Consider the following 16871-nt stretch of genomic DNA (forward strand, 5'->3'; position numbering starts at 1 on the left):
CTCTCCCATCATCAATACAAGGTCTTGGTGAAAAATGAATGCAACTCTGGACGAGAATAAATGTTGTGACGTTGTAGAAGCTTATTGAAACAATGCCACGGGTGAATGTGTTCTGTAATCAAAGCTAAAGGCGGTCCAATGAAATATTAGAGCGTGTGAGTGTATATTGATGTTAGTTTGGACAGCATCAAAGATCACTGGTCGGGGAAGACTCGTACTTGATTTATTCACCACGAAAGTTAGATCATTTTCAAAATGGCATCAGGATTGATTCTTAAAAACTGTTATCGAAAAGCTCCCAGAGATGAACAACACTAGATATCCCAAAATAACATCCATTTGTAACAAATCCTGACAGGAAATTGAATGTACTAACAGATAAAAGGATCTTCATTCATTTGTCTCTTTCTCATCCTGAGTTGTTTTTTGTGACCAAACCAGAATGAAATTGTTAGAGGACAGCAAGCTCTTTTATATTCTGCATTAATAAGAATATGTTTGATGTGTGTGGATGCATGTGTGTCGAACCTAGGGGGCAGTGAGGCTCATCAAAGACTCTTTGCATCAAAGCGGCCTAATAAAACTGCTGCTTTTTATCATTGCTGCTTTGCACTCTGAGTGCAACTGTGTTTAACATTAATGTTGTATGGCCTTACAGAAAATATCAAATCTGTCATTGTCCACATTTTGTTGCTTGTTTTTTCAATCCAGTGTCAGTTTCTTAGTTGGTCCACTTCCCTGGTTTAGACTGAAATATCCTAACAATGACTGAAAACCTTTGCAGACATTCATGGTCCCAGACGGGGAATGCTAATGACCTCAGTCCCCTGACTAATATTTCTGGGTTTGAGTGAAATGAACAGACTTTCACCATTTAGTCAATACTTTCATTTGCATTACTTTCATGCTTAATGACCAAATACCTAAAAACTAACACCTCAAAGGGGTACTGGCATGGCTTTATCTAGAACAGAACTACGTATTCCCTTGAACTCTGATATAAATGGTGTTATGAACTGCTAATTATAAATCTGTCTAATCTAGTAGTTATTGTCGTTTCATATCTTTTATCAATGCAAAACAAGTCAGGGGAAAATATGACACTATTTGTCTTGACAAGAATTCTCATTGGCTTACACTAGCCTGTAGAAACTAATAGCACTAAAAATAATAACCTTTTCCATTACATACTATATTCCTTTTCTCCTTTTCAGTGCACACACACACTTCAGTTGACTGACATGGCTCCCCCTATTTTGCATTCAGTTAAAGTTTATCATCACCACCGAGGTTCATTTGTGGTTCGTCCTTGGCCTTTTGTGGTGCATTACCAGCAGGAGCTGCGTCTTACAAAAGCTGAACCATCTGTGTGCAGGCTCATAAAACGAACACACAAAGCCTCTGACTTGTTTGGTTTGATGACAGGCTCTTAAAAAAACAACAAAACAAGAGTCCTTGAATGTTTTTTCACCCAGAAGTACAATATATATAAAAGAATTTTATCAGTACCTCATCTGATCATTTAGGAAAATGCAGTTAGTCTAAAACATAAAGCCAAATGTTCTTTTTGGATGAGTAACGAGGAAGTTGCCTGTGGTCCAGAAGGCTAATGCGTGCTTGCATCATGGTGATGGTTCTGTGCCTGGGTGTTCACACACACACACAAGCTCACTTAATAACACCAAACAGGGGGGTGGGGGACCTGAGAGACGGGGTCTTGCTCCCATCAGCATGCTATTGTGCACAGTCAGCGTTCCTCTGCCCATCACCACTCTCTCCCTCTCCTCCTCCTTTCTCCGGCTGTTTCTGTCTCTTTACAACCAGCACTTTTACTCTCCTTTTTGTCCCTCTTTCATTTTTCATCTTAAGTTCCTCCTCTGCATCCTCCCCTCTATCCTCTCCCCTGCCCTGCAAAGAGACTTGCAGCCACGATGAACAGAGGGCAAAGCCGGAGCCAGTGAGCATCCGTCAACTGTTCGCTTTGTCTCTCCCCCCACCCTCCCTTTCTATCCCATCCCTCTTCCATTCCCTCTCCCTCCCTTCTCCTCTCCTCTCCCCTGCACACTGCGGTCAGGATCGCAGCACTTCTCCATGCGCCGGGATGGAGAGCACACACAGAGGGCTTATAGCAGCCCAAATAAGCCAAGTGGAGAGCAACAGAAAGAAGTGACTGGTCCCAGAGAGAGCAGAGAGGTGGGAAGTGATCCTCACTGTCTCCGTCAGCACTTAGGAACGCAACATTGTGGAAAGACAGGGAATGTCTGTGCACCAGATGGGGAATTCAACAAGGATACTACTTGCTGTCATTTGAGTTTATTTTCTTGAATAGTGAGAAAATCTGTATTTGTTCTGTATTTGAACGGCTTTTGTTAACTATTGATATGGATCCGGGTTGAAACTGGATTGTATGGGTTTTGAATGTGAATGGATTCAAATGTGGATTAGAATGCTGATGAGGAGCGCCTGAGCTTTGGGACGTAGCGCTGGGTAGCAGGACCACACTGAAATGTTTGGTTTCTCCAAGATGCCAAAGCTGTCCGGGTGAGTGTGTGTTGAGTTTTCCACAGTAAAACTACATTCTTCTTTCTTCACAGTCACGTAGCATCTTTCAACAAGTAAATGAAAATGAATTCATACAAGATGATACCAGGTGAAACTGCACAGCCTGTATCATAAAGTGTTAACTTGAGTCGTCTGTGGTTAATATAAATTATGTCTTGTTAAATTATGCCACACACTTTATTGGAATAGCAATTGAGTCAACCATACGTTTGTGCAAAGTTTTGTGCGCTTTGCCCAAAAAGTTTAATGACTTTGGTGACAAGGTCAGAAAGAGTGTGATGAAGGTGGAGTAAAAAAGGAAGCTGTATATGAGGTTTATAAACTACAGAATCTATGTGTTTGTGACCAGTGAGCTAATAATATTATATATTATTTGTGGTTGTTTGAGTGACAAATCTCCACAGAGGCAGTGATAAGGTGTAGTAAGGTAGGGACACTAACAATACCAATGTGAAAGAAAATAAAAGTAATAGAGTCAGAGAGTCAAAGGAGAAACCAGGTAATGCAGGGGATTAAAAAAGAGATAAAGACCCAGGAGAGGACGAGCAGTGGCTACTGAAAAGGATGGGGACAAGAATGAACCATTTGAGGGCACAGAGGTGAAGGAAGAGTTGGAACAAGACTGATAAGTTCTTAAAGGACAGTTTGGATCAAATTATTTTTTATTATTTTCATTTTAATGACAACAGCATGGATTTGCAGTGTCCCCAGCTCTTAAGATATTCAATAACATTGATAAAGTTTAGTCTTAAAGTCTTTACAGCAGAATATCTCTGCTCACACAGTTGATCAAAGATGTTATTAAACCTTATTTCAGTTTAAGTATCCAGTGCAGCCGTGTTACATAACGACCCAAACTGTTTGACATGAACCAACCTTGGACCTAAAATGTGAGGTCACACTAAGACGTCTTAAGGGATGTTGCTGTTATAATGAAAATCTCAGTGCGCAACAATCCCCACTCACTGTATTAAATACCACACATGTGCATACGTACATACATGTTTGGACGATCCTTCGCTCACGTGTGGTCAAATCACTAAGCATGTTTTAAACCAACATGCACACACTCAGAAGTTAACACCTGGAGCGTATTTAATTTCAATTAGAAATTAAATTTTCCTTCATGATTTAAGAATAATATGGTAATTTCTAAAAAATACATTAATGCACTGACGTTTGACCAACGTTTTTGGGAACGCTGACTCTGACTTCACGCAAAAATGGTTGTGATAAGAGGCAACAGCTAAGTTAGCGCTGACATTTCGGGTCAGACAGAACCTGAACTGCATGTCTGGAAGCTGCAGAACTGCTGCTAGTTGCATGTTGTTGCGTTCATGAGTGTGTCGCCTGAAACACGACGCAAACGCGAGCCTTAGGGGCACAATAGCATGAAACGGGGAGAGAAAGATGAACACGTTTATTGGTCACATGACCACAAAAGTCAGCGTTAACAACTTTCAACACCTCATTTTGAACTGTTTTCTCCAGCAACCTTTGTAACATCCCCTTTATTATTTTATTATTAATTAAATTACCTGAAGCATGTTAACACCTAAAACTGCTAAAATAAATAAATAAATATAACAAAACATAGTAGAGTTCACATGTAGTGAGCTTGCTTCTCCAGTCTTTATGCTAAGCCAAGCTAATCATTTACTATGCAGTATAATATACAGTAATATAAATAGATGTGAATAGATAAATAAATTATTCTAAATAGATTATTCTCTAAGATTAGCACCCACCTATCCTTATGCTTTCCTATTTTATCAGCCAGTTGTAATGTTCACCACACCCACTTTTACACATTTGGCTCCATTTATTGTTGACACACTGTAAAATGGCGAAACTGAATAATGGTGTAACGCGGACAGACCAACAGGGTTTGCATCACTGGCAAGTTAACTGCCCTTTGCCTGCACCCACATGGTCAGTGTGGATCTATGAGCCGTCGTAATAAAATTTTCGAGCCTTCTGTTTGCAGGTGGCGTAGAAGCCAAATGTACTTCATAAATTTTAATGAGGGCTTTGAGATTATTTATCATCTTTTGATGCTCCTGTTAAATTAGTAATTGTTGTTGCAGATTAGAGCGACCTGTGATTTGTTTTTTCACTGTCATCACACATCTGGCTCTGGGTGGAGACCATTAACCCGACCTCTCTCAGCCGTTTCAAACCATTCGTGCGCAAGACAAACACGGGACCTGTACCAGCATTTGTAGTGCGGGAAAATCTTGGCTTTATTGTGGCCGAATCTGGCAGTGAAACTAGCCAGCAGGGCTTGTTTGTGTTCTGCATATCAGATTACAGTAATGCATGCCAAATTACCGTCTGCTTCATGCCAATGCATGCTGCTACTTCAGAGGGCACAGTTGCATTTTACTGAGAATCATCTGAGAAGTCGTGGCATCCGTGATTTTCAGTTTTGGGAGAGTGAAGGGCTCGTATTAGAAATGAATCAGACTATATTAAAAAGGTTAAATATATATATATATATATAAAAAAATAACTATTTTATTTGCACTGGGCTACAGGTCGAACCACCCTCTCCGTTCCTCTATGCCTCACTGTCTGTCTGTTCCCTTAAAGTTGCACAGATTTCTTGATTTGAATCTGCATAATCCTCCTAAGGGATTTGGTTGGTGATCACTGGAGGAGGGACTGGCAGAGTGAACTGTGTCATTCAGCGTATGAAATCACATCACACATCTTTTGTCTCACCCCGGTCTCTCTCACCTGCACATCTGGCCATCTGTTTTCACCTTAAATTTACTTATTTATTTATTATTTTACCATGCACACTCTTTAGTTTAATGCCACATTAGCAAGTTTCATTCTAGCCAGAGTAATAACACATTTTTTATCTGTCATCACCTATTTGATAAAAGATACCAACGCTGGAATACTGAGCTTAATCAGTCTTCATTCTTAGCAGTGTCATCTGCAGGAGTTCCTGGAGAACACTAATATTCTCTCAAGTTATGAAAACCACATTTTACTTCCCATAATTCCAGTCATCTCTCACATCAGATAACACTGAAAGACTAGAGTGATGCACTTCATGCTTCCACTCCCCTTTGACAAGAGACTAAATTTGATCAGTGATTCAAATTAAGCAAAAATCCTTTTTTTTTTTTTTTTTTTTTGCTCTTGTTTGGACCCACACTTCCTTCCCTCGTCTCTGCCCTGGAAGCTTTTAGAACAATCATCACTGCACTTCTCGAACTGTGAGCACATTGTAATTTACAGACAATATAGCAGGCAATGAGCGATGCTCTTATTGATTTTGGCCCTCAGCAGTATATCACATGGTCTTTAATGTTAAGGAATATTGATGTGACAGCATGTGTTTCTCTGTTAGCATTTCCATGTCTCATATTCTGCGTAGAGACCTTGGTTTGGAGGCGACACTCCCTAGTGTTTTTTTTAAGGACAAATAGCTTCACAGGCTTTAAGAAGGAACTGCCTATTTGTAACCACACTGTGGCTACAGAAGGTCATTTTGAAGCATTTCCATTTGCAGAGACAACCTTATCATTTCCCAAAAGCCTATGATAACAAGCCATCTATTGGCAGTTTGCCTTAGGTTGAATCCTGTAACAGTAATACTGGAAGTATTTTCAGTAAAATAGTAGAAAGGAAGCAAATCAGCATATTTAATTTAACAAAATGCAGAACTATTACACTAAAACGATTTAATGAAAGAGATTTCAGACTGAGAGAATTCATTTTTTGTCATTCATCTTCTTAAAACCGAGGGTTCAAGGGTAATGACCAGACCTTTTATTAACTTATGTTAACCAGATAACCTATGTTAACCAGATCCAAAGAGTTCACACACATTTTTTTGGCCACTTGTGTAGAAATATTTCACAAATAGTTCAGGAAAACAATAGATAATCAATTGTTTATGACCCAGACACTAACAAGTTACCTTTTCATTACATCTACAGAGTGAAGTGCACAGCTCAGTGTCTTTGACCTTTACTATCTGTGTCATTACAGCTGCTGTTGCTCTTTTCAGGTAAATGCTCATTGATGCACACAGTAAGATAGTATATGCTAAGGCGACAATGACACATCACTCTGGCACCTGTCTTCTCATTAGATTACATGTAAGTGACAAATCAACATGTCCTCTGAACAGAATTTTTGAAATACGTAGAAGAAGGTCTGACCGCTCACGTGCCATCGAGTGCAGTGGCTGATGTGAGAATGTTTCGTGCACACTCCAACTGTACAAGCCTGTTAGCAGGCACACGCTCAATAATTGATCACTTCTTGGTTTTACTACATACAATAAGCTATTCTGTGGTTGTAGGATGGAAAGAAAGTTAAAAATACCCTGTGTATGTTATATTTTATCTCCCTTGAACACATTTTGAGTGAACATTCTGGGAAAGAGACAGTACTGTGGAACAAAGGAATCAAATATGACAGAAAGAAAAGTGGAAATGCTGAACCCCAGTGATTTATTTTTACTTTAAACTGTTTTAATTGTTTAAGTGGTGACATTTTATGCAGCTGCATATATTTGGTTTGTATTGAGGAGGTGGTTTCATATCAGTTAGGGTTTCACATATCTGCATCTTACACAAGGTACGATAGTGTGTCTAGAGATAAATTACAAGTGACAAATCAGGTGATGGATGACCACAAGTCAGCCAGTTGTTTGTTTGATGATACATCTGTTATAAAGACCAGTGGAGCAGTTACTTCTGCACCAAATACTTAATACTTACTAAGAGCCATACACCAAACATACTGTAGTGAAAACGTGTGTAAAGTACAGTACGCATACTCACGCATCCCCAAGCATGCACACACAAGCACTTACACCCACGTCGATGTCTGCTGTGTACATGTAAACATCGACGTCGAGATATCCAGCCTTTCACTGACTTAGCATGGTCATTACTTCCCCTGATTGGACTGAAATGAACTAAATAATTCAATTTCAAATAAAAAAAAGTCAAACATCATTTAAGCTCTTCTTGCCGTCTGACCGTAGCAGAGTGAAACTGGTTGTAAATGGGTTAGAGGTACAACTTAACTGCACATCTGCATTTTTTATGCCTAAGTGCAATAGGAACACAGAACCCATTTGTGACTGGTTTAAGTTTAAAGCAACTCCTGTTTTTTCATCGTTGCACGTGCTTTGGCACCTTCTGTTTACAATATATTTTGATGTTTTAGGTATTTTTGAGAGCGTTTATTACAGAATGAAAACACACACAGTAAGAAACATATGAGAGCAAGACAAAAAAGTGTTTTGATGTGGTCCTTTGATGAATATTATGGCATCTGGTAGGATTTTGGCTTCCAGTGGTGGTGGGATTTCATATTGTTGTGCCAGTAATAAACTACTCCTAGTTATATATTATTTTTTATCTTTCCAACATATAAATAGTAATAGAAAAAAGGGCTGCAGTTAGAAAGTATTTAGCTTTCTTTGTATTTAACTTAGCATCAATCACTGCATGAGAAGAGAAACCAAAGTGATGAAAGCAAACAACAGAACCGAGAGGTTTCTTATGTTTCATCTTCGTCTCATCTGAATACTCTGATACGATAATGTTTTTACAATGTCGTGGCCAAAACCAACACATTTGTGGTGACTGAGAGGGTGAAATTGGAAACAATTATGGTTTTGTTTATGTTGCATTTCTCTTTTGAGAAAGAAATGCAGACGACTACCACGTGCCGGTGTGGAGAGTTATCTCGTTCTACCTGCCTGTTGGATTTGCGGTGCGTTCAAGTGCCGCTTCTTAGCCCAGTTAAAGGTGATGTGAGGCGACACAGCAGTCAGCCTTTGTTGCTCCTAGTTTTTTTTGTGAAAGTCTGTTCTTAAAAGTAGCATCTCTTCTTAAACAGCACAGATTTGGATGCCCGTAATGTGAAATTGCTGCTATTAAAATAAATACAGAAACACGATATATCCTTCACAAACACTTTTCCTTTTCTTTCTTTATTTTTGCATTCATCGGGGGAAGAGATTTTCATTCAGTCATCATGACTCTAAAAGCAAGACATGAGCATTAAGTATTTCTCATTCATTCTAATCTTATTTAGGGCGCGTTTAGCAATGCTTGTTCTGCTGTGGTATTTTTAGCCTGTGAAATTAAGCTTCAGTGTACAAGTGCAGATGTTCCAGTCAGCTGTGCTGTTTTTCAGCCGGTACGTATTTTGACTGAATGCACCGACTGATAAATGAAGTTGCTCAAGTGTATTTAGTTGTGTTTATTCACACACTCCATGGATTCGCTTACACGCTGCAAGCAGATCTCCACGTGATCCGCTACTGTACACACACTGTGCTCTTTCTTTAACCTTTCCAGTTGACTTGAACCGAATAGACAGATGTAGTCAATGCTTGGTCGTCATTACATCACGCGAGTACAGTCACCCAACCAGAAACTAACTGGTAGTGAAACTCCCCATAGGCATGACCTCAGCCAGGCTTCTACTCTCCAGTCCAAACATGGATAAGAACAAATGGCTCTGACACAGAAATCAAAATTAGTTTAAAGAGCTCAAGAGCAAATATGAATTATGATAAACATAATTACATAATACAATATGAGAGCCATGGTTTCTTTATTTCTTTCTGAAGCTTTTCCTAAAATCACAGCAATACAGTGGCAAGAAAAAGTATGTGAACCTGGAATTTCATGGTTTTCTACATTAATTTGTCTTAAAATGTGATCTGATCTTTATCTAAGTCAAGACTATTAACAAATATAATGTTCTCAATAAAGACTTTTTTGTGTGTTATTATTTTCGCACATTATATCTGTTAATATTTCACACTGACAATATAGATACAGGACTCTACTGTCTGAATTTATGTGGAGACGCTGAAAAGACTGCACTCAGCAGTGTTGTTCTAATCATGGATTCGAGAGCAGCATAAACATAATTGAAACAGCCTCAATCAACTTTTAAAAGCATCCTTTGAAACCTGCTCTGCTTTTGTATTCTGTGCCCCTTGAACTCACTGGGCTCTGTGACATTTACAAATAATCAATGGGATGTTTTGCTGTGGACTGTCTTGTCCCACGGAGACGTACTGTTGTGCTGCAAAGGTTAAAAACACTGTCGAGTGTTTTAGCCCTGCTGCTGGCGTAGATACAGTGGCGACTAACAGTGTGTCGCACAATGACAGGTTGTAAACACAAGTCAAGTACAAGCAGGAGGGTTTATTCCTTGCTTGGCTTGTGGGCACAGGGTATTTCATCGCTTTCATCTTGTCTTAACACGACTGAAGGCCCTTTTCTTATCCTTTATTCCCCTCATGTTTTTCGCTCGTCCTCTGAAACTCGCTTCACTCTTTCCCGACCAAAACACAAACATCAATACTCATTGTATTTTAAGGGCCGTACGACTCACTGATATTTGTTTCAGCTCCACCATGTCTTTCAGTTAGTCAGAGCTTTGAATTAATGTTGCTATTAAAAGGTAATTCAAATTAGACTTTTTATGTTTATTTCTAAATAGTCTACAGTAGAATCTACAGTACTACCTACTCTATTGTATATTTTTACATAGAGAGATAAATATAGAAAATACTGAATATAGTCGTTGTGCAGGGTGATGCCTGTTGGCAGGAATGACTTCCTGTAGCTTTCCTTATCACAGTGGAGCTGGAGAAGTCTCAGACTAAAAGACTTCTCCAGCTCCACTATGATAAGGAAAGACTACAGATGTGTAGTTTCAGTACATTTCTTCTACATATTTTCTACATATCTTCCTCTGAACTTTTTTTTTCCTTGCATACACACTGCACAAATCTGTTTAATTGATTTTTGTTTTTGTTTTTTTGTTTTATAGCTTCTGGCTCATTTCTATTCCCTTTTTGTGCTGTCCTCTTAGAGATTCTATGTTTTTAGCTTATCCACTGGGATGTAGAGGTTGTGTCTGATATCATCTTATCTTATCAATGAACACACATGTAGCTGCCCCCCAACCAAATGCCAGGGAAGTGTGATGTTTTGACATCCTTACACCTTTGTCTGAAGTCTTGCATGACATTAATGATCATCACAGAGCCGAGATGTGTGTGTGTGTGTGTGTGTGTGTGTTTTGTGAGCAATAGCTGTAAAGAAGAAGAAATTTGTCAACAAATTCCACGACTCTCATACTGTATGTTTGTGGTGATGTTAGTGTCCTCCAGTGTGGAAGCTCCTTTAGAAAATGAGGACACGCTGTCCAGAGCTTAAACCAGCCAGCTGTGATTGAAGCTCAATGTGTAGTTATTGATATAACCCTGATGTGTCTTTTTGCTCATGCTGTATATTCCTGTGTATATGACAGGAGCTGTCCGTGGTTCTGAAACGAGCTGAACATTAGCAGTGAAGCAGTTCCCTCGCTCACTTGCTTTGATGTCTTTGTGTTTTGTTTTTCGTGGTAAGCCTTTTAATTGATTTCATCATCACACGCTGCTGGCATGTTTCCACACCAGTAAGACCACCAAGCGTCTCCTCGAGGAGAGGAAACTCCTCGAGGACAGGAAAATGCAAACCTCGAATCAGTTTAAGACACTTAGGTATTTTTCATGATTTCAGAGGATAGTTAATCTGCAGGGAAAATACTTTACGCAACATAACATCTGCCACCATTACACAGAAGACAAATAGTGATTCCTTGTATATGGAATGGAATATTGTGAGATAATGTAGTGAAACAAAATCCTAGTATAATCCTATGAGACGCTACCAACTCCTATTAGCAAGACAATAACCAGGCAGAAGTCCCAAGTTACATTTATAACATTAATTAGATTTACAGGTAATACAAAATGCACACGTTGGGTTGAGCTTCATTTAGGTAGTGTTGCAGCTAGGTCTGTGGGATTTGCATACTTTGAAGTAAGGGCTTGCAGGCTGAATGGATGGAGCCATTAAACTTTCAGTTTATGAGTCAATGAGATTGTTGCTGAGGAGAGTTGTTTTTCACTGTATTCATTGCATTTGCATGACTTCAAGAGTTGGCTGCTTCAGGTCTGCTGAAAATAAGCAACGTGGAGAAAGTCTTGTTTTTTTTATTCCATTATACTTGTTCAGCAAACATCTTTGCTGTGCTAGATGTTCAGAGAGCATGCAAAATGAAGCTTAATGTACAAGTTACATAAAAATAAAGTGTGGTTGCATGTGCACATGGTTTTGTGTGTGAAATGCACTGAGAGCCAAAGCATGTTGTCTTCAGATAGTAAAGTGATAAAAAGTGAGAGTAACTCATAACAACATGCACCTATGTTTAATTTATGAGCAGCACAAAGTCACGGAGGAAGACTGAGTGGGAGAGTCAGACAGAGAAGCCAAGACATGGAAAAGGAGACGTGGCCCGATGTGTGTTGGACAGGAGGAAGGTCATGTGATGGCTGGAGTTGGCTTGCTTGGAGCTAATAGTGTGTTAAAGTGGGACATTAATGAGCATAATTAGGAAGACTTAACTAAAAGAGGCTCCATTAGCAAACCAATTAGGACATTTCTAGTGACAGATCAGTGCCAGATTGTACAGGAGTACAAATCCTCTTAATTCAGTGATATCACTTAGAAATACCCTAAAATTATATATCTATAGATATCTTTGCTGGCATTTTTGCATCGTTTTACATCTTTTTACATTGCAGCGCTACGAGTCCCCTGACATTCATCACACAATCTGACGTACCTCAAAACTGATATAGCACAACCTGACACATACTGCAGGCAACATTTTATTACACCTACTGTATGGCACAGTGTCACATACACTGCTCTTTATTTTTGTTGGCTCTTTAAACCAGAACCAGAGAAAAAGCACAGGTTGAAGTTAGACATAGTGAGACACCCCTCCAGTGTTTTTAATGGAGCCTCCTGCTGAGTTTGAAGATGATACATTCTTGAAAAATGCACACTAAGAGTTACTTCAGGCTAATTGCAAAGTTGGACTACTTTTTATTTTCTTCATTCAGTTTTTGAGCTTTGCGTGTTCAGTAACCTAAAACCATCAAGTAAAAAGGTGTCTCTCTGCATCTCGTCTCAAGTCCCCAGAGCTGAAAGAAATTGTAGAGTAGATCTTTCTAATGCACTTACATCATTATGAGTCTGTTAAGTCTAAGGACAGACTGGGAATGATCTATTTCCCATGCATTCCAGATTCAGCTCATAAGTTAAAGTGAATCATCTAAAAAGGAGGTGGCTCAAACTTTGATTTTATATATAAATTTCGCCGTGCTTCACTTATTGTATCCTATGAAGGGTCCTCAGCTCCTCCAGCATTCAGGACACTCAGCAGCTGATCTTCTAAAAGAAAGAAAATGTCTCTCATAGAATCGTGGCTGAGCCTAAATTACCCTAGTTGTTCTGTAGAGTGTAAAGTGGTGACTATTGGCAGGGAGACTACAGCAGAAGGAGGTGGGGTTTACACTATTGGCTTTTGTAAGCATTGTTATAATGTAGGCTAAAGCATCTTTGGAGAGCTCTTCGCCTTTTGTGCAAATTCAGTCAGGATAAAAATCTTGAGTGGTTTTACAAGATTTAATGTTCTATGTTGTGTGTGTGTGGTTCACACAAAAAAGTCTAGTGAACCTATTTTATCTCCCAGCAGTAAGTGTCTATGTTAGTGGCTGTGACATTCCTTTAAATTGCCTCAATCTTGAGCTGTGAAATGCTTTAGTGTCTTGTTGAAACTACAGTTCAACTCATTCTGAATTGAAAATGAGTGTCAATAAAGGCCAAAGCAAAATGGTAAATGGTCGGCACTTATATAGCGCTTTTCTACTTAGCTGATACTCAAAGTGCATTTTCACTGCGTCTCATTCACCCATTCACACAAACACACTGATGCTGCAGAGCTACCATGCAGCTGACCTGACTCACCGGGGGCAACTTGGGGTTCAGTATATTGCCCCAAGGACACTTCGACAACCAGAATCAAACCACCGATCCCATAATTGTTAGACCACTGTTCTACCTCCTGATCCACAGCTGCCCCAGAGGCAGAAGCAGAAATGTGTCAGTGACTAAAGTTCTTTCTCAGGTCCTGGTTGTCTGGTCTGTAGCTCAGTGTAACACACTGATAGTATTGGACCGGGCAATAATTTGTTGGTTGGACCACTTTAGCTTTGATTACAGCAAATATTCACCGTGGCATCGTTTCAGTAAGCTTCTGCAATGACACAGTATTTATTCTCATCCAGCCATGCATTTTTTTAACCTTGAGATATTGTATTGGTGATGGGAGAGTCTAGCACAAAGTCTTCTTCAGCACATCTGAAAGATTCTCAGTTGGGATAAGGTCTGAACTCTGTGGTGGCCAATCTATGTATCCATGTTTGAATGTGTCATGGTCCCTGATCCACTCTTTCACAGTTTAGGCCTGATGAATCCCGACATTGTCATCTTCGAATATGCCCCCATGACATCATGGAAGGCAAAATCCATTGATGGAATAACCTGGTCATTCACTATATTCAGGTAGTCAGCTGACCTCTTTCTTTGGACACATAACGTTGGTGAACAATGAACTGACCAACTGCAGCAACCCCAGATCATAGCACTGCCCCCACAGACTTAAACAGTAGGCACTAGACATGATAGCTGCATCACTTCACCTTCATTAATCCCCTTAGATGTTTTCTTTGCTTGATTCAATAATTTGACTCCTCTGAAACAGATTAACATCTTTTCTGCGACCACAGGATGTGTCTTCTGACATGGTTGTTTAAAAAATGAGAAGCTACTCACTGAATCATTTAGGGTTAAATAACTTGTTGGCAGCTGAAAAATAATCATCAATGCAGTTTTTATCCAACGGGAGGCTCATACCTATGTGTTTAGTTAAATCCAGGTGGTGACTTTCTTTTTGGACAGGCACTGTATAAAAAGTTATTTCCAGTTGCAGAATTTACTAGAAAATCCACAGTAATGATGCTTACTGATGAAATGCAGTAAAAATCAGAAAGGGGGGATTAATCTACTCTGATAGACTATTACATATTCGACTCATGTATATGGTTCTATGGATGTTACCCTGGCTGAACCCAGAGATGGATTACCTCACTGGACAGTAACAATCCACATCAAACTACAGTGTATGAGAAATGAAACTGAGATACACCCAGAGCTCATTGTTTGAGCCTGTACACTCTTGCTGACTGGAGCATGTGGTTGCGGGGCAGGAAGGTCTGTGCCAGTTGGCAAGGCTGTTTTCTGTGATAGGGAGGTTTGACATATGATGCTGCAGAAAAACAACCTGACCACGTCCAGGAACCGCCATCATTGTTACTAAATAAGGATGGGCATTTAATCATCTTGTGGTGAAACATTCTCCGGTGCAGCGATGTTTTACTGATTGAAACGTCTTTTTTTCTCACACGCTAACACAACGCAAGAGCACCGTGATCCAATCTTTGTTCTTTGTTTTGTTTTTTTTGAATACAGAGAGGATCAGTATCTGTATTAAGGACTAGCCATGACAAATCATTATGCCATTCTGTGTGTGTGTGTGTGTGTGTGTGTGGTCACTGCCATGGCTATAATAAAGCATAGATTCTCATAAAATGTACTGCACACATTCATGGTGACACATCAGCATTTCAGCATTGTTACCACTGTTACCACTCTGTATTGTGTAAGTGATTTCAGTGCAAATTAGCAAATAAATATTAATTGGAAGAACTATTTGCCTTTCTTTACAGGTACAGGAAGCAACAAACAAAATTCATGAATTTCGCAGCCTAGACCAAAGTTCTATTAGATACAGTTTCGGTAAGGTTTGAAAAGCAGCTTTCAAATTAGTTTTGTTGTTCCATAAATCTGTAGATCTCATCCTACTGTTGCCTGAAAGTCATGCCACCAAATAAAAAAAGCCATTTTGATAACACCGTTACGTGCCTGTTCTGTCCCGTCACTAAAAAGCCTTTCTGCCTGGACAGTTTTGTGAAAGCAAGAAGAAGAAATTGAGTTTGTTTTATGAAGGTTCAGCTTGTGAGCAATAATGTGAATGACAGAGAGAAATTGATCCCCTGAGGTAACGTTTTTGAGAGGAACAAGAATTGATCGGCTTGAAAGAAAACGGTGCCTTTTGGCTTCAATACACCGGCCTTTTTTCAACACAGACAACTCTAAGAGCAAAGCGCCCTGCCGCCTCTTTTGAATGCATGCATTTGGATTCCTGCTATGTTGAAGGGAAACGCTTCAAACAGGGGTAACAGGGGTGGGGGGGCTTCGGTTGGACGAAAACTCTGCTGTTGCATAGTTCATGGAAGAGATACTTTTCATCATGTGAAGTCTGGGGTTACGTTCTAGCAGCAGCACTTGTGTTGCGATCAGTCGACGTTTGTATGGTTCTACATAGAGATTCTTCTTCTGTAACCATTTCTAATTTTATTTTTTAGAAAAATCCTGTAGAAAAAAACAGGAACCCTAACCCTCACAGCTAAATGGTGGAAATGTGGCTTTCACATTTCACTTGCACAGTCCTCGTAATCATGCAGTAGTGAAAATGAATGACTGTCACTGTTATAAATAGTTATCTGACTTTGAATCCATATGTACAACATGATGATGATGGAGTGGCATGAAGTTTAATTCAGACATTCACAGTCACACTCCTCAATCCCGACTTTGATGAGTTTTCCTTTAGTGCCGCCATCGAGTCACCAGCAGCTTTTTAGTACGTGTGTGAGACACTCTGGTCCTGGTGGGAAAGCATAACGCAAGTGCAGTCCAGTTATCGCTTTATGAATAAACACCTGCAAAACAAATGAAAATTCTATGATTTGTTTTGTGTGAATTTGCTACTGAGAACATGTTAGCAGACTAGCATGCTAAGTGACGACAGTGGCCATAGCAGTACATAATACAGCACGTTAGCAGTGGCGTTGGGAGCATGCTGCCATGGCGGTGTTAGTATTCAGGTAATTGTTTTACTGGCAGCTCCATTTGCCCTTTTCTGTCTTACTCTGACATATAGAAAGGAAAAAATGACTTTTTTTCTAGGGGGAAAATCTGAAGTGAAGAGTGAAATATTAATGCCATCCAGGTGAACTTTAAGAGGCAGTTTCCTCTTCAAGCGTCCTGCTGTGGGGCTGCAGCTCTGAGATGGAGCGCTGTTTTCATACACGCTGTTGCTGTCTGAAAATCCTCTTACTCCACACACACACACATCCACATATATACACAGTTGCACACACTCTCTCCCTCTCATTTTCTCTCTCTCTCTCTCTCTCTCAAACTCACACACACACACACACACACACACACACACACACACACACACATATATAAAAACTCATGCTCGCTCACATACACACCCAGTGT

This window comes from Anabas testudineus, chromosome 2, assembly GCF_900324465.2.
Source record: "Anabas testudineus chromosome 2, fAnaTes1.2, whole genome shotgun sequence".
Classification (NCBI taxonomy): domain Eukaryota; kingdom Metazoa; phylum Chordata; class Actinopteri; order Anabantiformes; family Anabantidae; genus Anabas; species Anabas testudineus.